The following is a 24,156-nucleotide window of genomic DNA, read 5'->3' on the forward strand; positions in this document are numbered from 1 at the left end:
TCTGGAGGGCGATCTGAACTGCCCTTGTAATGGGAACCACGAAGCAAGCAGAAATCATTGTGAGTTGGGAGTCGGGAGGATAAAAATACTCATTGTCTGCTCTCATCTCTGAAACACGAGAGCAAAGCCTTCTATAATGTCCCAAAATATTTAGTCAAGTTCCCCGGTTCGTTTTACAGAAGCCAGTTCATGCGATTTTGACTGAACCTATATCCAATTAAGCAAATTCTACACATCTACATGTATGTGAATGAGACAGACTGCATATTCTGTGCCAAAAAGGAAGTGAAGGAGACACTCAAGCATATTACACTGTTCAGTCCTGGGTTGACTGTACTGAGAGCTAGGCACTTCATATTACCAAATGACATGTTCATTGTAAGGCTTGTTTCTAAGAAATAAAATATTTTTCCAGCTGGAACAAAGATATACAACTGATTCTGGGAACCCAGTCTAGAACACGTGACATATAACTGCCCATGTGAGAAATATTGAGATTCCAAGTTGATACCAGTGCACTTGATTGAATGACCCTGTGCCTTGATGTTCATTATTTTGAATGCCTGCCTGACTGGGAACTGTGGGGCCTTGAAACTAAATGGCATGTCTGTTGGAATGTCTGTCGGAATGAGTGGAATGTGGGGGATGAATACATCTATTACTTTTCCCTTCCCGGTCAACACTGTCACTTCAATTTCGTTGGGAAGCAATTTTTTAATACACAGCCTTGCGCCATTACGCAGCCTAGGCGGGTTGGGCTTGCAAAGCAGCATGGTGGGTGACCAAAGTTTCAGTCAAAGGTGATGTGGTGCCATTCCTGGGGGGTCAAGTGAGTTCCATTCTGTTGGATAGCTTACGTCTTTGTCAGCGTCCACCACTCTATCGATTGCGATGTACTCAGTTACTGAGCCCAGAAGCATATCCTGAATCTAATTATTCATTTCATTGACAGAATAATTATTAGCAATAGGAATGGCTCATTCACACAGCCCCTTGTGAAGTAACACTTTAGCACTATTTAATGCCTGTCACACTTCTTTATAGAGCGAAAATTTGGAAACTTCTGGAATTCTACCTGCCGCCGCTTTCATCTCTCAGGTCCATTGCCTCCCAAACGCCTTGCCTTCGCCTCCCATATACCTGATAAAATGCTTAAATTGCAGAGTGGTTTACAATCCTTGCTTAAGTGTTTACCCCGAGTGTGTGATCCCAGGCAAATAATTGAACCTCACTCTGAATCTGACTTAACTGCAAACATTAAAGCCCTTACAAGTAATAACGTTTACACTATTTGAAAAATGTCACCATGAAAATGAGGCAGATTTATTGATTTTAGGGACAAAACTGTGTTCCCTGATGCTCCTCTGTTAGTGCCCCACTAGTCTATCACCTACAATTATATGATTCTTGCGATGGCACTGACACTTCCTCAGTCCAATTTAATCTGTTTTGGCACCTGTTCAGTGCAATAGAAATTTGAGTATAGGTGCACTGTGACAGAACTAATATTTACTCCCCTTCTGACACGCATAGACTTTGCTTGGGCCATCCAGACCTGTGCCCCAAAGGAGAATGAGTGAAACTAATTTTGATACTGTGATGATTCACTAGGTGTTGTCACTTCTCCTTGAGTGGTTGCCCCTTTCCATGATTCTGGGGCAGTGCGCCGCTACCCGAGAGTCCTTTTGAGAGTGGTATAATGAGGGAGGATATCATAGGGAGGTACTCCCCCCAAAGGAGAAGGACAAACACCAGGGTTCCCATCATCAGACCAACCCTACCTATAACCCTAACCTCTCAACACTCTGATAGCTGTATACTATATACCAGTACTGAGACAATGGGCCTCATTACACGGTAGGCGGTAAGGGTTTACCGGTACCGGTAAGGGCACCGGTACCGGTAAACCCTTACCGCCTTTCATACGAGGTCCCTTTGCGGGACCCGACCTTAACGGCTGGTTTTACCAGCCGTTAAGGAACGGGCCCGCTAAGGGACCTTGGTGCTATTTACGGTACCGCAATGTGCGGTACCGTAATTAGTGCCTTCCCCATTCCCATTGAGCCCTATGGGGGAAAAATGGGAATGGGGAAGTGCCTTGGTGAATGGGGAATTACCGCCCCGCTCACCTTGGAGGAGGGCGGTAATTCCGCCATCCACTAAGGCGGACACAGTAAAATACCGGCGGCAACCATGGCGCGAATAGCGCCATGGTTACCGCCAACACCAGGGTTCCCATCATCAGACCAACCCTACCTATAACCCTAACCTCTCAACACTCTGATAGCTGTATACTATATACCAGTACTGAGACAATGGGCCTCATTACACGGTAGGCGGTAAGGGTTTACCGGTACCGGTAAGGGCACCGGTACCGGTAAACCCTTACCGCCTTTCATACGAGGTCCCTTTGCGGGACCCGACCTTAACGGCTGGTTTTACCAGCCGTTAAGGAACGGGCCCGCTAAGGGACCTTGGTGCTATTTACGGTACCGCAATGTGCGGTACCGTAATTAGTGCCTTCCCCATTCCCATTGAGCCCTATGGGGGAAAAATGGGAATGGGGAAGTGCCTTGGTGAATGGGGAATTACCGCCCCGCTCACCTTGGAGGAGGGCGGTAATTCCGCCATCCACTAAGGCGGACACAGTAAAATACCGGCGGCAACCATGGCGCGAATAGCGCCATGGTTACCGCCTACCGTGTAATGAGGCCCAATGTGTGTTACAAGAGGATCATTCCTCATTCGTAACCTCAGTACTTAAATGAGAACGATGCGTGGCAGCACGAAGAGCACATCGTGGAAACCAAAAAAGGACTGTCATAGGAATTCACTGAGGAAGCTGTCAGATGCTGGAGATTCGAACGAGTAGAGGCGAGTGGAGGCCAATCTACCGGAGACTTGAACAAGAAGCTGGATGCATTGACAGGGCTCCATGACCGACTAGCCCAGGCAGACCGTGGTGATGCAGTGGCAGACCCTTAAGCCATGTTGAATCTGCGGAGCGCCTTTAACTGCAGAGGCACCAAAGCAAAGCACAAGAAGCACAAGGTCGCTGCCAGAATGCAGGGGGCTGGCCCCAGTCCCAGGAACAGCCACCACCAGGCAAGAAAGTCCCAGAAGGTAATGGGAAGCACAGGTGGATTGGCACGCTGCTGGATGCTTCTTCATGACTACAAAACACTGGGTGGGCTAAATGTTGGGAACATTTAAGGCCCTTGCAGAAATCCCTGTCAAACTAAAACCAAATTGAAATAATGCAAAAGGACGGCGCATATGTGTGGTTAGCACTGAACACAAGAATGCCACACAAAACATTTCTCTGCACTGTTTTACCTCCATTTAAATCAAGAGAAAATGACCTGCATTCAAGACAGCCCTGCATATGTTTTTGCCTTTCATCTGAAATTTCACAAAGGTCTGCTGCTTTGAAAATAGCCCTGCGTGATTCATTCCATCTGAAACGCCAAAGAAAGTTAGGCTATTCATCACAAAATCAGCTTTGGTTGACTGTTTATTCACTTAAGGAGGGAAAATCTCACATTGCAACTGACACAGCTTTGTTTTCCTTTTATTTTTATTCACTGCGCTCAAATTTCAGCAAATGAAAGAAATGGCATACCGTTTCTTTTTCCCATGTCAAATATCAAGGAAAACTTCTGCAGCATTCTTTTAATCCAAACTATCATTCTATTAAGAGTAATACCTTCCCCTCAGAATCCTATCTGTAATGCGCCTGTGTTTCTGATCCCAAAAACCGATGTCTGATTTTGACAGTTCAGCCCTTCTCTGTGGCTGCCTGTCGTCACAAGCTCTGTGTAGAAAATAATTGCCATTCTGCTGCATGTGTTTTCTTTTGCATTGTTTTCTTCCCAAAATCAATTTCTCACCTCTGTTCACATTGCCTTGGTGCCCTGCTCAGTAGTCTATAAGCTTCCTTGTCTCTTAAAGTGCAGCCACACAAATCTATGTACTAGCTATCCCTTGCAATTGTAAACTGATGTACAAGTAACAAGTGCAATCTGAGTATGCCATTTTGTTCCTAAATACGTTTTTCATTTTTGTTTCTTGCCTTCCAACTTGGGGTGGTGGGCTGCATTGAAAATTTTAGCTCTCCCTCTTTATACTGACTCCTTGCCACTACTTTCCATCCATGTAGTTAGCAGTCGTTTGGGGAAGTGTTGCAGGGGGAGTGCAGAACTTGAATGCCATCTCTTGTTCTGAAAAACTATGTTGCTTCTGTTTCCTATTAAAGGTGTATGTAAGTTATGTTAGGAGTTTGAAGTAACTGCATTGTGGGATTTTTGCATTTGTACTGCCACACAGTGGGGGTTGCTGCCCTATTATTTGATTTTGCTCTGATTTTACATTGAACCATAAAATGAATAAATATGTCATTGTTACACACCGGCCTGGTTCATAGTCCATTGCGACACAGGGTGTTTGTGAAGGTGGGTGTGAGATGGGTTGCAGTCCTTCTCAAGGAAGAACCCAGGGTTCAAATAAAAAAAAAAAACGTTTTAAATGTGTGCTACATTCATTGTCAGTGGAATAAGTCCCTGGCTGGAGTGTGCCATGTTCTAAAACTGTTACATAAAGAAAGGTCCAAACGGTCTGGGACACACAACAGCATAGAGGGGTAAGCATCAGAGTGGATCCTCCTCGGCACAGTGGTCCCAAAGAAACCATTAGCCACCAATAATGGGTCTTGGACCCAACAGCATAAAGGAGGAAGCATGGGAGAGGATCTTCTTGACACAGTGGTCACAAAGAAACCACAAGCCCTTCTTGGCTCCGTGATAGTGAAGAAACCACTAGCGACCAGAGAGGGGTATGGGACCCCAAGTTTCATAAAGCAAGTATCAGAGCAAACCTCACTCGGTACAATGAGAGTGAGACACCTATTTGCCAACAGAACGGGGTATGGGACCAAAAGTTCAAAGAAGCTAGCATCAGAGGGAATTTCCCTCGACACAGTAGTATTGAGGAATCCACTAAACACCAGAAATGATTCTGGGAGTTAGTAACCAGTGACTGTAATGAAAAGAAGATCAGGGGAAGGGAGCCATTTTACCTTGTTGTGTTAACGACTCCTCTTCCTTGTGGCAGCACTTGGCAGAGAAGTGAACCAAGTGGGCCAAACTTGGCAGAGAAGTGAACCAATTGGGCCAATCCAAAGAAGAGGTGATCATATAACTAGATGTTGTAGGTGTGAAACCTAATGAAAAGGAGACCACGGTAAGGGAGTCGCTCTCCCTGGTTGTGTTGAACTGAGAGCAAGATACCAGGAGGAGGGAGTCATTCTCCTGAGAACCAGGACTGGCGGGAAGTCCAAAAGTGCCTGGGGAAGGGAGCCATCCCCCCAGGCTATCTAGAACCAGACATTAGTATAAGGGATTCATTCTCCTGAGCCACCAGGCAGGAGGAACAAGCTGTTTAGAACTTCACTATCAGGGGAAAGGAGCCAGTCCCCCCTGAGAAGACTTGAGGCAATATTGTTTGGAACTTTTTCATTCAGGGGAATGGAGTCCTTCCCACTGACAACGTGTGAGGCACAAGACTGTAAACTGTGAGAACTGTTTTGAGAATCTAGGAGAAGGGACTCATTCTCGTCGAAGTTGTTAGAGCCATACTATTTCAGTTTAAAGTTTATCATGTGAGGGATAGATGTAACATGATGGTGGACATTTTGAGTTTGACAGACATCCTGACAATCACCTTAGATCTTTTAGTTCAGGCAGTGCAAACCCTCCTTAGGAATAGGGATAGATAGATTTTCTTTTCTTTTTTTCTTTGAAATAAAAGTGTTTAGCCCCAAACATGCCACCTTTGTGTCAGCATCCTTCTTCTGCACCTTTGCAATACCCTGTAATGCTGTGTTATTGAATCTTGTATAGCATGCCATCTGTTTTTTTCACTCTTTCTAGGGGCTTCAGAATCTGCAATAAGAAAAGCGGGGGAGTAATATAGTAGCAGGAGGAGCAGGGCAAGGTTGCTTTGTTGTAATATTGATGTGTGAAGATCCACAAAGTTAGGGCTCTCTGTGGGGTATGCATTTTTATATGTTATGGGTTGTGTGCAGCAATGGTTAATGTGTGCTCCCGATAGCTATGGTAACAATTTTATGGTTGTTTGTGATATCTGCCTGAGCAGTGCTTAAGGAGTGCAGAGATTCATGTTTGTATATCTCTAGTGGGTTAGTGGGACGTTTAAGTACATTTAGTGCACGTTCTGGTGCTATACATTCCATTGTATAACCTCTGTTGTTTTGGTGGTGGAGTTGTGTGTTGAAATGGTTTGCCAGTTAGGGTGGGAGGAAGAATGATCTTGACATGGTTATTGTTGCCATGTGATTCTCCAATCAATGTCGAATTTGATTGCAAGGACACACCATGCAAGCATGGAAATTTAGGTATTTCCATGTGCTCTTTATGCAGCAACAGTACACAGAAAAGGAAGTTTTTTTGCTTCTGTTTGCTGGTGACTCACAAGGGAGCCATGGACCAGAAGGGTGGTGGACCAGAGTGACAATTGACCAGAGCAGCTAAGGACCAGAATGATGACTGAAAAGAGGAGACTGATTCACCAGACAGCAGAGCACAAAAGATGGGCAGACAAGAGAAGCATTTCATAAGGGAATAATGTTACCAGGTAATGCAATATCAAGAGGGACAACCTACTAGTGGGGATTCATTTTACCTTAGTGTTACTGCAGTTCATTTTATTCAATTGAAGACACTGTAGTCAGATGTTTACTGGCAACTTCTAAGTGTATTAATTGTTAGGTATAGCTTGCCAAAAGTACTGAATTTCTGTTTTGTTCAATTATGGCAATTTATAAATAATAGGACTTATTTAGATGTAAGGATACAACAACAATGTAAAGTAAACATCAAGGCATCGCCTGTGTGGATTTACGTCCTGTTATATGCATGTGGGACTGTTTCAGTTTTACCTACTGACACTGGTTAGAGCCCTATGCAGTATTAATTTAATGGAAATCACAACATGTTTACACTAGGATTTTAATTGTATGTTTTAATGTAAATGGTGACTTCAGCATAACACTAACAAACATGCTCCAAAGAGATATTTGTGTAAAATAATTTCTCATTTAATTGGTGTGCAAAGTTGGAGCAAAGATTTATGTTTATTCATAAACTAGTGGAAAAAACAGTGTACACAGGGTAATATGCACAAAGGAAGACATTTCGAGAGAGTTTGTATAATATGTTTTTTATTTTAATGTTATTTATGTTAATAGAAAATAAGAATTGTAAAGGACTGTGCTCCTTTTACATAGAGGATTATTAACCTTAAACTAAATCTCACAAAATCCATTGAAAGTTCAACATAGTAAATATAGCCAATTGGTGTATCTGCTCCTCATTGTCTTGGATTCTGTTTATGGGTTTTGTACTCAAATGTATAATGTTGAGGGATATCAGACCAATACAATTCACGTGCATCATGATTCGGAGGAGACATGAGATCATAAGTAAAGTGAAGTAAATTGAAGTCAAAACGTACATTAAGAATATTATTGATATAAAAATACATACCAAGAAATATTACAATGAATAGTTACGTAATACATAAATAATGAATTGATTGGATTTAGGTGATTTGCTCTCTGCTTTTTTAGCACTTGTGCAAAACCACGAATTGCATAAATACATAGGATCAACAAGGCCTTCAGGACGACCAAGGTCGAAACACGTGTTGGCTGACCCCAATGAGATTAAATCATTCCTTTGGTTGACCTATTTGGAGGGTTTTTGGACTTCTTCTCATATGACTTCATTGCTCATCGACTTCTAAAAAAAGCAGAGTGAAAATCACCTAAATCCAATCAATTCATTGTTCATTTTTCAAGGGCCTTATGTGTAGACTTTGTGTATTTTGTCAGAGAAATTGTGCTTAATCAAATGAATTTCTATTTATATGTTTTTTTATGTATATCTTTTCTTAGTTTATGCAACTGGAAGAATGCTCTTAAAGTGGTATCCCTGTCTTGGACCTTGTCTGCAGCTAATTTCCATGTTATCATTGTTGAAATACACATTTTGTTCACCTGTTAGATGAACTTGAAGTCACATTGTTGTATGCATAAGGCAATGGCTCCCTCTAGTGGTGTTAAAGGTGTAGTGGGCAGGACCACTTCGGACAAAAATACATCTGGCTTTGTATTATATACTATGATAATTCGGATATTTTTGTTGGTGATGAATGTAGTGCCAATCCTTATTATTCTTGGCATTGACTAGTCAAGCTAAAATCCAAGAGTGCAAACCAAAGGTCAAGCCCTGCCCTTACGCACCCTGCTTCTCTCCCTCTGCTCCTCCTAACCCACCCTCAATCCCATACCCTCTTGTTTGGATGCACCCATTGAATCACTTGTTCTTTTTCTCGACTTCCCCAACTGCCAACAACCCAATTCAAACACATTAAAACACAACTCTAACCCATGTAAAGCACCAAAAACACCATCACATTGCTGTTGAGCCACCAAAGACTAAGATATATGAACTAGTTGACTAGGTGCCAGTCCCAGCCACACTAGGTTCCTAGCCCAACAGGTATTTTCTTGTGACGCAGAGGGCCTCATTATAAGTTTGCCAGTAGCCTTGCCAGTAAAATTGGCAGGCTGCCGCCAAATTTCATAAAATTTCCGGTGCCCGCGAATGGGCAATTACTGGGTCATTATGACCCTGCCGGACCCGGTAATTGCCCATTCACGGGCACCAGAACGGAATGCTCCCCATTCCCATTTGAGCCCTATAGGGCTCAATAGGGCTCAATGGGAATGGGGAGGTCGGATGCACTGCCATGATTTAGAATGGTGCTGGTGCATCTGACATGCTGTGCTCATGGGTGCCGCTCTGCCCGCCAGGTCAGACCTGTTGGGCAGATAGGCACCCGAGAGCACAACTCATAGTTTGCCGGTCCTGGAACTATGGTACCGGCAAGCTTACCAGTACCATAGTTCCCAGACCGGCAAACTTGTGATGATGCCCAGAGACTGGTTCATTCTCCTGTCATTTCTTCATTTCAAAATGTACCATTCTAAAAAGTATGTGTATGTTGTTGTTTTGTCTAATCAATCACCTATTTTTAACATCCCTTCCTACAATGCAGTTCTTGGCTATTCAGTCAACCTGCGATGATATTCTGTCTGCCTTTGCTCTACTTATCCCTTACAGGGAAATGGTCAAAGAAAGCAGCAGCATAAAGACAAAAAGTATATAAAGTCCTCAGCATCCTTGAATGAGAAAAGAAGCTGCAGGCATGATTTTTGGGTATGAAAATTATCAGTTTGAAAAAATGCACTATACATTATCTTTCTGCTTTTCTTGGAGAGACAGAAAAAAAGCTCAGATTAAAAGCACAATCACTTCAAGTATGTGCCAATGAACCTTATCATATCTGTCTTTGAAAGGGTCATACATGATATTGAGGGGGCTAGAGAAGATAAAATAGAGTAAGCCAGATATTGGCTTCATCTCTCCATGGATTTATTTATTTATTTCTTATTTATTTATTGAGCATTTGTAAGGCACTTCTACAGCACAACGTGTTTCAAAGTGCCCACAGGGAATAAGGATGGAACATGGTATAAAGGCCATAGAATACAATAATAATTAACAGGATAGAGGTGGTACTACTAGGCCTTGTGAGCATTTAGTGCAGGTGCGAAGAGAGAAAGGGGAGGGGGCAGTAGGGGTAAGTGCTAAGGATATTCCCCAGGGAGTAGGTTTCTGGGTATCAGCTAAGTGCCATGCAGAGGTCACATAGAGCATGGTCATCTGATATGATATGATATGATATGATAAAGTGCAGTCATTTGGGGGACACAAGCCAATGGGTGCCCAAGGGCAAGTGCTGGGAGCGGGAGGAGCTGCAGATGATTGGGAGTATGGCAATTACCCAGGAGCATACATAAGGGCCAAGGCCACCAATCTCAGCAACTGAGGGGATTAGCACAGGAGGGGGAGGCGGAAGGAGGAGGTAAAGAGGAAAGTCTTGAGGTGCTTCTGGAATTTGAGAAAATCCAGTTTAAGACAGAGAGTGAGGGGAGGCTGTTCCAGAGGAGGGAGCCAGCCAAGGAGGAAAGAGATCTGCCACCAGTCTGCTGCTTAGAAAATCGCTTGACACACAGAATATTGGAGCAAGGAAGAATGTAAGTACCTAGATGGAGAGTATTTGGTTAGAGCAGATTGTAGATAGCATGGTCCCTGGCCCCAGACAGCGTTAGGGATGATGCAAAGGGATTTGATCCTTGCAGTAACCGGGAGCAAGTGGAGGGATATTAGGGTTGGGGAAATACGCTTCTTAGGCTTGAGGCCAAGGATAAGGCTTGCAGCCCTATTGTAGATAAATTGGCGGGGGCTTAGAGAGGAAGAGGGCATATTAAGGAAGAGGCTGTTGCAATAGACCGGCCTAGTGATTACTGGGGCTCTAGAGACATTGGAGGTGATTACAAGGTTGGCGGTCCAGAAAGAACAGTGCCGGTAAGCTTGCATTACCATTGTTTCCGGACCAGCAAACTACGTGTTTTGCAAGTGGGTACCCTTCCACCTGCCAGGTCTGACCCGGCGGGCGGAAAGGCACCCGCTCGCAGACCTTGACGGATGCACAGGCACCATTAATAAATGGTGCCGGTGCATCTGTCCTCCCAATTCCCATTGAGACCAATGGGACTGGAATGGGAATGGGGAGTCATATTGTGCCCGACAATGGGCAATTACCGGGAACGCCTGGGCCGTAATGCCCAGGTAAGTCCCCATTGCCGGGCGGCAGAAAAAATATGACTCTGTTTTTACCAGCACGGCTACTGCCTGACTCATAATAAGGCCCATTTAGCTTTTGGGGAAAGGCGAGAAAAGAAAGGATGCCTCTGAGGAGGTGGAGTTGGAAATGGGTCTTCGTGGCAAGGTCCAGGGTGTGAAGGAGGAAAGAAAAATAGGAGTGGAAATGACTACGAGGTTTCTGGCTTCAGTAAGAGGTGTGAGAGCCCATATACAGTGGCCAGAGAGAAGGGATGAAGGTGGAAGTAGGAGTCCTGATGGGAAGGAGCTGAGTCTTGCTGGCGGCATTGAGGCAGAAGCACACCAGGACTGGTAAACAGGAATGGTAGAGGAGGTAGCAAGGGAGTTAGAGGGAACATTGAAAAGGAGTTGGGTGTCATCTGCATAACAGTGGAAGTGGGGGAATAAAGTAGAGAAACGTGAGCCAGTGGGGTGTGATAGACGTTAAAAAAGCCAGGGTGAGAGGATGAAGTTCTGGGGCACCACAGGTATAGTATGAGGTGGGAGTTGCGAAAGAGCCCAGGATTGCCTGGGAGGGACTTTCGGTGAGGATGGAGGTCAGCCAATCCGGTGCCCGCTCTGAGATACCAAGGGTATCATGGAGTATTTTTATGAGGATAGAAGGGTTGACCATATCTAGTGCAGAGGATATATTGAGAAAATTAAGAACAAGAGGAGAGTTAAAATCCAAAGATGCAAGAAATTCTTCACAGGTGTTCAGGAGAGCAGTTTCCGTGCCTCTGGATGCTTGCAATCCAAATTGATGGTCATGTAGGCTATCAACCAGCTCAGTATGCTGAATGAGTTTTGGGAGAACCAATTTCTCCAGGAGTTTACTATGAAAGGTGGTGATATAGATGGGGTGATAGTTAGCCAGAATGTATATTTTTGTTTGTTTTTTGTTTGAAATGGGGGGGTTCTCCCTAACCCCCCTTTTTTGTATTTTTTGTTTTGTTTTATCCCTTTTCTTTACTTGCGGAACCCAAACAAAACATGTAAATAAAAAAATAAAACAGTCAAAATTTTATTTTTCGACATTTTCTTTTCGACATTTTTGGCATTCGACCTAATGTTTTCAACTTTTTCACTGCACACCACATGAGGAGTATGCAGAAGGCCTTTTTAGGAGTGGGCGCACAAGAAAGTGGTGGTAATGGTGAGGTGAGGTTGTTAAGATCAGCATCAGAGGTAGAGTCTGCAGTGAGAAGGGTGGTGGGGATAAAGGTAGATGTGAAGGCAGCAGTTGACACTTGTTTCATCAGGTAACTCTCTGACAATGAGTTGGCAGAGCTGGGGGAGGTGTGGTTAGGGGACCAAGAGGGCCCTGGTGAGAAGATAGGAGGGAGTGGTCTGACCAGGAGAGAGGAGTGGTGAGAGGGGGAGACCAGAATATCAGTGTGGATGAAAACATTGAGAGTGTTTCCATCCAAGTGGGTAGGACGAGTGGGGAGAATGGAGAGGGAGAGCAAGGTGCAAAGCTCACGGAAGAGAGTGGTGGCTGTAATTGAGGAGTCAAAGTGGATGTTGAAATCACCAAGCAGAAGGAGTTTAGAGGGAGATAACAGCAGAGAGTAGAAGAAATCCACCCATTCAGAGAGGAACAGTCTGATGGAGACAGGTAGTCGATAGATAGTGGCAATGGTCGTGGATGAGGTAGGAGAGATGACCAGCTTGCAGACCAGGCTCTCAAAAGAGCAGTATGGCTGGGTGGGTATGAGGGAAGAGGGGGCCCACTCAGGGAAGATTAGGGCAACCCCACGGCCATCTTGATTTGGGCGTGGCTTAGGGATGATCTTGTAGCCATCAGGGAGAAGGGAGTCAAAAGCAGTGATTGATCTGGCCTTGAACCATGTCTCGGTGAGGGTGAGGATGTCGAGGTCAAGGCCTTCAAGGATGAGGCAGATGTCAGCAGATTAATTGATTTCACAGCCACATTTAGCGCAACCAGGTGAAGTAGGTCTCTGCCTTTCAAGGTGTTCCGGTGGGGGGTACAGGGGCATGGTACCCCACACAGAGGGGAAAGAGGACAGAGAAAGAGGAAAAAGGAGTAGCAGGCACAGGAAGGAAGTTAATGAGAGATGGCAGGTGTTGGTCAAAGAGGAGGAGGTTGGGTTAAGGACCCTGAGCCATGATAGCACCATTACAATAAACATTAATGATACATCGGTATGATGAGCAGCCCGCCAAGAGTACTTCCCTTCTAGTGCCACCATTAATGGATGCAACTTTAGAGAGAGTAGAGATAAGGCTAGGAGTCCAGAGATCTGGAGAGGGGACTGAAAAGAGGATATTGGTGACAATGGGCCTCATTACACGGTAGGCGATAAGGGTTTACCGGTACCGGTATTTTACCGCTACCGGTAAATCCTTACCGCCTTACTACGAGGTCCCTTTGCGGGTTGGGGAATTTAACGCCTGCTTTTTGCAGGCGTTAAAAATCCAACCCGCAAAGGGACCAGGGAGCTAATTACGGTACCGCAATTTGCGTTACCATAGTTAGCGCCTTCCCCATTCCCATTATGCCCTATGAGGCAAAAATGGGAATGGGGAAGGGCAATGGAGGAAGGAGGAATTACCGTCTTCCCAACCTTGGAATAGGGCGGTAATTCCCCTTTCCTCCAAGGCGGTACCGGTAAATTACCGGCATGAACCGTGGCACTACCGCCTACCGTGTAATGAGGCCCAATATGTCTGGAAGTTTCACTGACATATATGTCGGAGATTGGCAGACCAAGGCTAGTGGTCAGGAAATATATTTTAAACTTTTTCCTTCCAGACTTTGCGAGAGCAAGGGGATAGGTGATAGTATATCAATTAGTATAGATAGTGGAGATGGTGAGTGCTATAGAGGTGGTGGAGAGAGACAGGTCGGAGGATCGAGCAAGAGGCTGCACTGCATGGGCAGAAACTCCACTGGCAACCTAGTGGCCAGGTGAAAGCAGACAAATACAATTGGAGCACGTGAGCACAGAGGTGTGGACTCTGAAAAAGAACACATCTAGATTCAAAATATTCAAAAGGCACGCAAAGCAATGCAAAAGAATGTGGACGGTGATGGAAAAGTACACCTACATTTAAGACATTCACAATGCACACAATGCAATGCAATATTGAGATGTGGCAATGAAAACACACATACATTTGAGATATTCACAGAGGCACACAATGCAATGCAAAAAGGAGGTGTGGAGATGGAAAACCCACCTAGATTGTATTTTGTGTTTTTCTAAAAAATCTCAACTTTTTGTCTAATAAAGCTTTGATTACTCATTAATGGTACAGATTACATAGGGCCTGATACTGATTGGGGTGGTATTCCAGTGGTAATACTGCCGGGATACCACCAAATGTCAATTGCGTTAGCATAACCTGGTCTGGCACTATTAGCGCTGGATCAGGGGTTGGGCAATAACGGGAAATCCCCATTCCCCATTAGGTCAATCGGACCCATTTTCGGTGCAATTATTGCACGCTAATACCGCATGCAGTAGTTGCACTGAAAACGGGGTGCTAAATGGAATTTTCACTTGCAGCAAAAAGCTAAAGGTAACACAGCCCATTTATCGGCCAAGTTGTGATCAGGCCAGTCATTAAATGCGCCAGTATTAGCGTTACTGCCGCATTTAAGAGCTACCGCCCAACTAGTGATCAGGCAAATAGCGATTAGAGAATGATGTTTAGGGAATGATTCATTCATGACGAATCATGGATGTCATTCTTTTATTGTATTTCACTCAACTATCAGATTATCGGCAGTATTATTTTTTGCCCAATCAGGAAAATGTTGGAAGGACAAGATGATATTCAAGTGTAAAAGATTAGACATGGACAGATCATAACTATTAATCAAGAAACGCCCTTTGTGCATGCACTTCTGGACTTCAAGCAATCTTTGCCTTTCTCAGGTAAACTGTTCTACTTTTGAAAACTTCTAATTACATGGTTCTTCGGTTTAGTCTTCCAGCTGTGATTGTTTTCCTGGCTATTGCATAAAACTAGCACAAGAATCAAATCTAGAATTTGAAATTACTAAATCCATGAGACACTAGAGAAGAAGCACCTACCTGACACGCAGACAACAACAAATCATGGTCTGTAGATGCCCTGGCCAAGACTAAGGCAAAAGGATACTATAATGTGTTTGGCTGTGTTCACGCCACTCCCAGTTTACCGATCTTCCAGACTACCTGCTCATATGATACTTCTTAGCGGCTACACTGATACAATTCCATCCACGCATGGATGAAGCTGGCCTAGGAATTGTTCCAAGCGATGACTCTGTAACTCGAACCACACATCTTGAAAAAGACCAGAGAGATTCGGGAAAACGTGTTGGCTGATAGCTCAAATTAAAAACACATCTATGATCAATTTCATTTGACTAGAAGAAGTTCTTATTTGCATATCCAATCATTGTGGAAAATACTTCCGACCGAGTGCCCATGTGATCAAGGTTCTACCCTGCTTCTGTCGGAAGGCAGTCTGGTGGTTTTGCAGGGGGTTGAGAGGATACTTGTTAGAGGTAGCATGGATAGCCATGGAAGAAGATATTTTGCGACACTGGTGGGCCAAATGAAGTTGTGGGAGACATGTGCTTCTTTGGCCCTCCTCCTCTCTCTCATGTGATCTTGAGAAAGACATTTCAAAAGGTTTATTCCTTTTCAGGGCCTGTGACCTGCATCCGTTTGTGACATCTTTTCTTCCTCTCGCTCACTCTTTGCCTTCCCTTCATCTACACTGACTTGCCCCATATGAACCTCCTCATAGAAAGCAGCTCCATAGTATCCCCTCTTGGAGCAACTTGCTGACTAAATGCACAGTTTCTCCATTCACCTCACTTATAATGAGACAGCTGTTATCCTACTATGATGGGGTAACCATGAGACCTTTAGGATAACGTGTTAACTCTCTAGCTCACTATCTCTGCAGGACCAACAACAGCACTGGAAGGCTATTTGGACAGAAGCCATTCTGACATGTACCCCAGAGAATAGCCTAAGCCTTCCCCATCTCCTTCTCTGGTAGACTTTCTTCTGCACAACCTTTGGGTGTCGCTAGACTTCCCTGCAGCAGCCTTGGTTGGTTCACTGCTGTGGTCTGAATCCCAAAAGACTAGTATGCACCTCCCTCTGTATTTTTCATCCTTGTTTGTCTCCAAATGTAACAAACTACCTCCATTTAATCTTTGTATGCTCTTTTTTCTGTCTTGTTGCTTTTTAGATACAACTTTGTATTCTTTCTACAGTTCCCATCAAGGGCTGTGATACAATTTCAGATGTGTTATTGAGTGTTCTTTAAAAATATAAACCAAACTAAACCATACACAAAGAATTCTTATTAGTATTCATAATTGTCGTAAAGAGTTGCACAAAAGCAGATGAATGAATTATAATGGGGGTAAACTTTGAAAACTGTTGTGCATTGTGACAAGAAGAGGCATCAATTTTACCAAACGAGACATTACACCAATTCCCTTATGAGCACTGGTTGCGTAGGAGGGATCACCCTAGGTACTTGATAAATGTATAATTTTAGAGCTCAGCCCATTTCCCTAGACTACGCACACCCTTCCAGGAACCGCATGACATTTTTGAAGCATCTACTTTCAGGGTGTATCCAAACAGGTAAATTTAAAGTAGCGCACATCATTGCAACGGATCTCTTTGCTTACATCTTCTTATTTAACTGAACTAGTAGGGAAATGTCTATCATTCAAATTATTATTATTTTTATTATTATTATTATTATTATTATTATTATTATTATTATTATTATTATTATTGCAATTATTTTGCTGTGACAGCATTCTCAGGGTTTCTTTGTGGATTTTGGCTAATCTTCGCCAAAAATAGTTGAATTGTGTGGAAAAGGAAAAGAACCCTTTGTACCACACAAAGATGTTTTATAATAACTACAGTTGGAGGAAAATGTATTCATATGTGATGATTTGTGGGGAGGACCAGCCCGCTGCTCCTGCAGCTATTCGCCTCCCAGTAGAGTGATGATCTTTGGTCCAGCAATGCTCTGGCAATAGCGTGTCACTGATTTGAATCAGAAAGAATCAGTGCGCAATGTGACTGGGGTAGACATGTGGAGGCCCTGTTGTATAACAAGGGGCCACAATGATACATATTGAGAGGTCGGCGGGTTGAAGACGACCCGGAAAAACTGAATCATCCCCATGACTTCCCGATGCCACCGCAATATTCCAAGTCCCAGATTTGATAACTTTGCATTCCCGAGGAGTCCCATAGGACTCCATCGGAGTGGGTAGACAGAAGCACTGGAACCGTTCCAAACGGTGCCGGCGCTTCTATGAAAGGTCTGCCTACATGGGCTGTTGTGCCCTGCAAGTCTGACATTGCCGGGCGCAATGGCTCCTGCATGCAGATCCGTAGAGTGGCATTCCAGAAACAAGGGTGCCGTAAGCTTACCGGCTCCTTTGTTGCCAGACCACCACACTTGGAATGTGGCACAATGTGCTAAAATCATAGACGACTCTTGCAAGGCTGTGCTGTCTTTGTTTTACGGGTATTCTGGTGCCAAAAAAGAGGCTAAATGTGTTACCGAAATAAGCTTTCGGGAGAATAAATAAAGCAATGCGTCCAAATGTTGCTCTCAAGTACAGTGTAGTGTATATCCATAAATATGCTTTTGTAACTTAAAACATGTCATTGGATGTATGGCTTTTATGAGTGAATTCAAACATCTATGTGTCTAGCAAATGTAGGATACCATCCTTCTGTTCCCCCCGTGCTCCATTCTCTGCAGATATGCGCAGGGCATATGTATTCCTGCCAACATGCATGTTTGATATATTACTCACGATCGTAGGCAGATCGTAGGCAGCATGTCTGTGAGGTCGAACTCTTGCCACAGATGCCGAGTGTGCTGTGCTTTGTTGCTGAGAACATAATGCTGTGTTGACTACCAGTATTGCCAACAACAAAAGCATGCACAAAAAAAACACAGATAACAACAACACGCAAAAAAAACACAGATAAGAAACTGTCTAAATACTGTGGCCTAAAAATCAATGATAATTGGAGAAATTATAAAAAGAGAGTAGTGTTAAATGACCAGCAACATTTAGAGCATGGTTATAGGAATGGAACCGGCTACAATAACCCTGATTGGTAGAATCAATCTTTTGAAGATGACAAACATTATAAAGGTCACCTTCATCTGCAAGTTCTCATCACTTTGAAATGAGTATGCAGTATTTCAGGACTTTTAATGGTCAACAATTACCTATTTGTGGGCATTTAAAGGTCTGAATCTAGGGTAAAAGCTTATTCGGAACTCACTAAGGAACAGTAGTTGACCTCTGAAAGACCTGCAATATATTACTCGGCAATTCAGTCAAAGTGGACTCTCAGAGAAGATCCATAAATGTGAGCCATGATCGCCAGGCACATGCACTGAAAGCTCCAGGCTTCCACTTTCTACTTTCTCTTTTCAGTATGGATATGTATTAACCGTGCTTTAAGACTATCGTTATGTCTTTCCACCGGTGTACAATTAACATTTTTACATTGTCTTCTTTTTTAGAAACAAATATTTATTTTAATGAAAATTGTAATCTAAACAATGCATTTTTGACAGAAAAATGCTTACAAAACTTTCAACATTGATTTACAGTGTTGGGAACCTGCGTCCTTAACAATTGGTGAGAGGATGTGGATATAAGACCAGATGATGCACGGGAGGTAGAAACATGAATAAGATACAAGGACAGAAGAGCTTGATGTAGGAACGGGAGAGTGGAAGAAGTGCTAAGATTTAGGCTGACGGGGTGAGGGATAAGTGATGTGGGGTTGTTGTAGAGAGGTAGGGGGAGAGTAGAACAGGGAGATGCGGTGACGTAGAATGTTATGCAAGTGGTACCTGAGAAGGGAGGTTGGATTTAAATCGAGACAGAGTGGGAATAGTGTGGAGAGAAAGAGCATTCCATAGCAAGTGAGCGGGGAAAGGCAGAGAGCAGAAACAACAGGGTGCACAAGGCGCGTGAGCGGTGGCAAGGAGGTGAGCCGGATAAATACATTGAAAAGCAGGTAAGGAGGGTAAACAAAGTAAAAGAAAACAGTTTGATAAGACCTTTTTGGTTCCGTTTTAAAAAAAATACAGGAAAAAATCGATAGTTTAAAAATGTTAACATGCCACCGATGCAAAGACCACTAGCAGTCTGAGCATCAATGAAAAGGCTAGGGGATGTATCACGAAAACATTGCACAGGGCAAGTCCAGTTAGCAGTAGGGCAAAAATCGCCCTGAATAGGTGGAGTAAAACTTGTCCGCCTATTGTACGCGGATGACGTGTCTTGCTAGACCATACTGCAATAGGCCTACAACGGCAACTTAAAAGATTATCGGAATATACATGTGAAAATTAACTGCAAATTAAAACAGGCAAAACGAAGTTCTTAACCTTAGAAAAGGGTAAAGGCAATACGAAACAGACATTAAACTGGAGCCTAGGTGCTCTACCAATCGAAATGTTGGAATCTTTTAAGTGCATGGGGGTGCAAATCTGCAAAAGTACAGTTGAAGCTCACAACCTGTCATCCTTAAAAGGAAAAATCACATGGCTGGCTAATCAAGCACTCATACTGAAACGTAGGTTTTGTCTATATTCAATGCTTCCACTGGTGGATGATTTCTGCAGGGCTACGGTTGTGCCTACTTTGATATACAGGACAGACATGCTATCATGGCTTCTGAAAAGACACTGGGTGATCCAGGAGGGAGCATACTGCAAGAGGGTTCTAGGTATCCCAATATCAGTGCCAATCCAGATCATCAGAAGGGAACTGGGGTTATCCTCTTTGGAAATAATTGCTGAGTGGAAATCATTGACCTTCTTTGGGAAATGCATGGAAGAGACTTGTCCTCCAATCTTGGCCTTAATAAAAGCAGAAACTGACAATCCTTCTGGAAGTTTAGCATTAAGATGGAACTTCGCCTGTAGAGACTCATTAGACTACTATTGCGTTTCAATTGTGGACTTGTGGTCTAACCCCTTTAAGGCTAAATGGAAATTGTGAGAAACTGACTGGATTCTAACCTGTGATGAGGCAAATAAATACAAACTGTTACGCAGTCTATCGAACGGAACAAGAAGTTTGGGAAACACCGCAGAATAACTTAGGAAATTCCCAGACCCTCAATACAGGTTCTAATTCATGAGGATGAGATGTAACGTTTATAAGACAATGAAGGTCATCTCAGTTAGATCTAAGTTTGGCCTCAAAAATATGATATGCAGATTCTGCAATGAAAGTGGTTCACCGAAAAGTCTTGTCCACATATTTACACTCTGTTCAGGCTTATCTTCAGACAGGACGCAATACATTCACTGTTTATCGCAAGGGATGTCAACCTTGGCACTGGATGACTGATTATCTATAATATTAATGGTTAAAGACCTCCGTTACCATTGCAGAAGTTGGATTTTGAAATTAATGTTTTTAGTTCTGGGAACTAAAAGGAGATGTTTAGGATTTCTTCTTTCTTTATGTATGTGGTGTGAAATTGGAAATTTCTATCTCTATGTGGCAAAAGTTTTGATTATCGAAAGTGCAATAAAGCATTTTTTTTAAAACAATATTCCATTCATTTTTTTAACTAAAATGTATTTAATTGAAGGTCCTTTGCATTATTTGGAAATCCACAGAACCATGCAAGAGGTTGTTTGTTTAGTTTATCTTCAGTATATAACAATGCATTTTCTGGTGATTTAGTCACTTAGGAATCAAAGATAACAGTGCAATGGCATCTGGAAAAGTGAATATGAATATGAAACAAAAGAACCTACTATATTCTTTATATGGGGGAGCCGTTTGTTGGGAAAGTGACCAAAGAATTGGAAGTATAAAGAAGATCCATTCCGTATAGAATGTCAGAGTTAGCAAACTAAATGACACATCAATATTCTTTACTTTTCTTTCAATATTTAAATGAAACCAGTTTGAAAAGTGGCCTGAATGCATTAGCAGGCTGTTTAAGGTTGACATCGACATCACCATGTCTGTGAAATGTTGGCCATCATTTACTCTTTACTAAGAATGGTCAATATGAATGTAGGTATGGTGGTAAATATCAATATTCAAGTTTGATATTTTGAGTTCCTCAATACCCTGCAGATTCAGTTGAAATACAATCAATGACATTTTTAAAAAAAAAAACACTAGTGACCATGATAAGTCTACAAATTACACATGAATGCTTGTGTAGCATGAATCTTATAATTACCTATTCAATAATAGTGTAACTTGATAACCTTAATAGTAGCTTTGGAGGAAAGTGATAACATGCTGCCTACACGGCTGTGGAACTTTGGCCTTTGTGGAGTTTGCAGAATTTAGTGATACATGAAATACAGATCCAGATAAAAGACTGAACCCCCCACTTCTGAGGTAAAGGATGAGGAGCATGCAGGAGGGGTCAGTGGCGGTTACTGTTGAGACTCTTACAACTACCCCTGACCCCATGAAGCGTATTTATTTATTTATTTATTTATTTATTTATTTATTTACACAACTCGCATTTTGCTAGGTGTGTGGCTGCCTTCTGAAAATACCGTATTGGAGAAAGAGTCAAAGATCGTGTTCATAGCAGAGAGCTGTGTAAAGAGGAAAGCAGAGGGGTAAAGGTTTATAGGTTGGGCCCGCACCTTTTGGAAGATAGGAATGAGGACACACTTTTGCTAATGACAAAAAAGTCTACCATGGAGAAAGAGTCAAACTCTTCTGCATTGCGGAGAGCTGTGAAAGAGGGCAAAACGGAATATTTTAGGGGTTGGGACTGTACCATATGGAAGATAGCAATGAGAACCCACTTTGGCTAGTAGCACACGAAACTCTACTAGGTGAACTCTTCAACTTCAGTGAAAACCAATAGCAGTCTGGCTGACACCACTGCCCTCTCGGGTTGTGGTGAGGAGGCAAGAAAGTCTCCTAGCGCATCCCCGAGCCAAAAATACACTTGACATTTAATCAGTGAAATTGAGCATGCATGCCAAGACACCTGCCCACTTTTTGCCAATGGCATTAGAAACCTTGGCCAGCAGCAGTGCCTGTTACTGGAGGCACCCCAACAAGGGGTTTATGCAAGATGCCCTTGATTAAATTATGAGGCAAAGAGGAATTCACTGCCTTTTTCATGGGCAGTTAATTGGCTGGGAGTAGTTGGACCACATAGGCACAACTGAACATTGGACACAACTCAAGAGACACATGGCACTCAAGCTCTATGTTCTTTTTAAATCTTTATTGGACAAGCTCAAAAAAGAGTGCGAACGTGTGGGAGAAGATACTTAATGTTTGGTGCCTTGAGGGTCATTGAAGGGATACAAAGGCTTGCACTTCTTCCACAATGCCCATACCAGGAACAGTCTCAGATGAGAAGAGTGATGCAGACCCACTGGCTGAACATTACAGTTTGAACATTTTTTTCGCCCTCCCCTCTGCTTCTCTGCTCTTTTCACTGTTTTTATTCTATTCTCTTCTCCTCTCCTTTCCCCTTCTCTCTCCTCCCCCTCCCCTGCTTTTTTCTGTGCAATTACTCTATCAGAATTGTTCCTGGACCCAGTGTGATAGTAACGCATGTTTGTCTCCTCCCCCCTTAGTTATTATCCCCCTCCCCCCTCCAACACTAGCTGAAATGTTGTCAGGCCTAGTACGAAGGTCGCTTGTTTTGTTCCTCTTCCTCCTCCCCTCTCCCTCACCTTGTATAATTCTCCGGCTGTACCAGAAATGTAGTCAGGACTAGTTTGGTAGTCACCTGTCTGTTCCCATTTGTGTTTTAGCACTTGTACTGTTTGAAATGTCGCTAGGCCGAGTATGATAGTTAATTTCACATTCTTGTTGTTCATGGCCTGTAAACATGTTTTGTATTTTCCCTTGTGCCCTCCTTTGTCTGAAGCACTTTGAAACACATTGTGTATAGGCGCTATATAAATAAACTATCATATCATAGCATATCATAACCCATCTTTCCAGTAGGGGGTTGCGCTGGGTGGAAGGATTGAGGCAGTCACAGGGAGAAATTGGCCTTAATGAAAGACTCCCACCCACGAGAATGACATCCATCTGTTCAACAACTGGAAAAGGTTAAACAATCTGAGCTTTAGTGGGTGGCTGCTCCCTGTGAAAAAACCTGAGAAATGTAGTGGGCAGTGGAACATTGTGAAAAAAAATAAAGAAATTAAGTGGTTACAGCTCCCTTTTGGAGAATACTAGAACCGCAAGTGGTAGCTGTGAAAGAGCCTTCCAATGTGTCTGCACCATTTTGGGAGAACCTGAGCATTTTATTAGTTGGTGTAACTGTCACGAGGCAATATACAGGTTAAAAATATTAATTGTTAAAGGCATTTCTAAGCCAGCAACTAATCAAGCCCTCATAGTCACTCGTACTTCTATACAGTTACCAATGACCCTTCTCCACTTTTTATTGTCTGTCATACTGTGTAACAAATGATCGCTATGGGTATGGGTAAAAGACATGCGATGGACTTACAAAAGTATGTGACTATTTTCACATCTATAAATGTCAATTGTTTACCATGTGTCACTGCAAGGCTTCTTCTTTAGGTAGAGACAATGGACCTCATTATGAGTGTTGCGGTGCGGAAATAAGGTTGCCAGGACCAAGGTACTGGCACCCTTTACGGACTGCTACACTCCAACTCTATGGGCGAGGGCCATTACGCCTTGCAGGCCTGACCAGCCGGGCGCAACGGCAACCACTGGTAGGGTTGTCACACAAGCACCGGCACCGTTAAGAACAATGCCGTTGTTTCTGTGAACCTATTCCCATGGAGTCATATGGAACTCAATGGGCATGGGGACTTACCAAATTCGCCGCCTGACTTCCCGCTCCACCGAGACTTGTAATGTCCCAGTGGCACTGGGAAGTCTGGTGGCAGGTTTGGTGTTATGAGGATGGCAACAACCCACCAGTAGCACTCGCGGGTTGCCACCATGCTCGTAATGAGGCACAATATCTCTTGCTGCACTAAACTCTCTCTCAAAATGAATATTGGTGGAGGCTCTCATCAATTTAACAGGAACAATCACAGTTACTACCAACAAGACAGACCGTTTTATTTCATCATCTCTTCTCACAGTGAGTTGTCTGATAGTGTCTAACAGATAGTCATTTAGCATCAGTGAAACGTCTGTATTCAAGATGCCTGAGTCACCAACAAGGGTGTCTCATGGATTATCTTCATTAAAGGCTATGCCTGCACTTCTCACAAAACTAATACAGGGGCCAGTGTAATGTAGAGGAGCAGTTACATGTCTCTGCAGGAAATCCCACCCCCTGCCTCCTATATATTGGAAGCCTGA

This window comes from Ambystoma mexicanum, chromosome 3p, assembly GCF_040938575.1.
Source record: "Ambystoma mexicanum isolate Mex_15411 chromosome 3p, UKY_AmexF1_1, whole genome shotgun sequence".
In the NCBI taxonomy this organism is placed as follows: Eukaryota; Metazoa; Chordata; class Amphibia; order Caudata; family Ambystomatidae; genus Ambystoma; species Ambystoma mexicanum.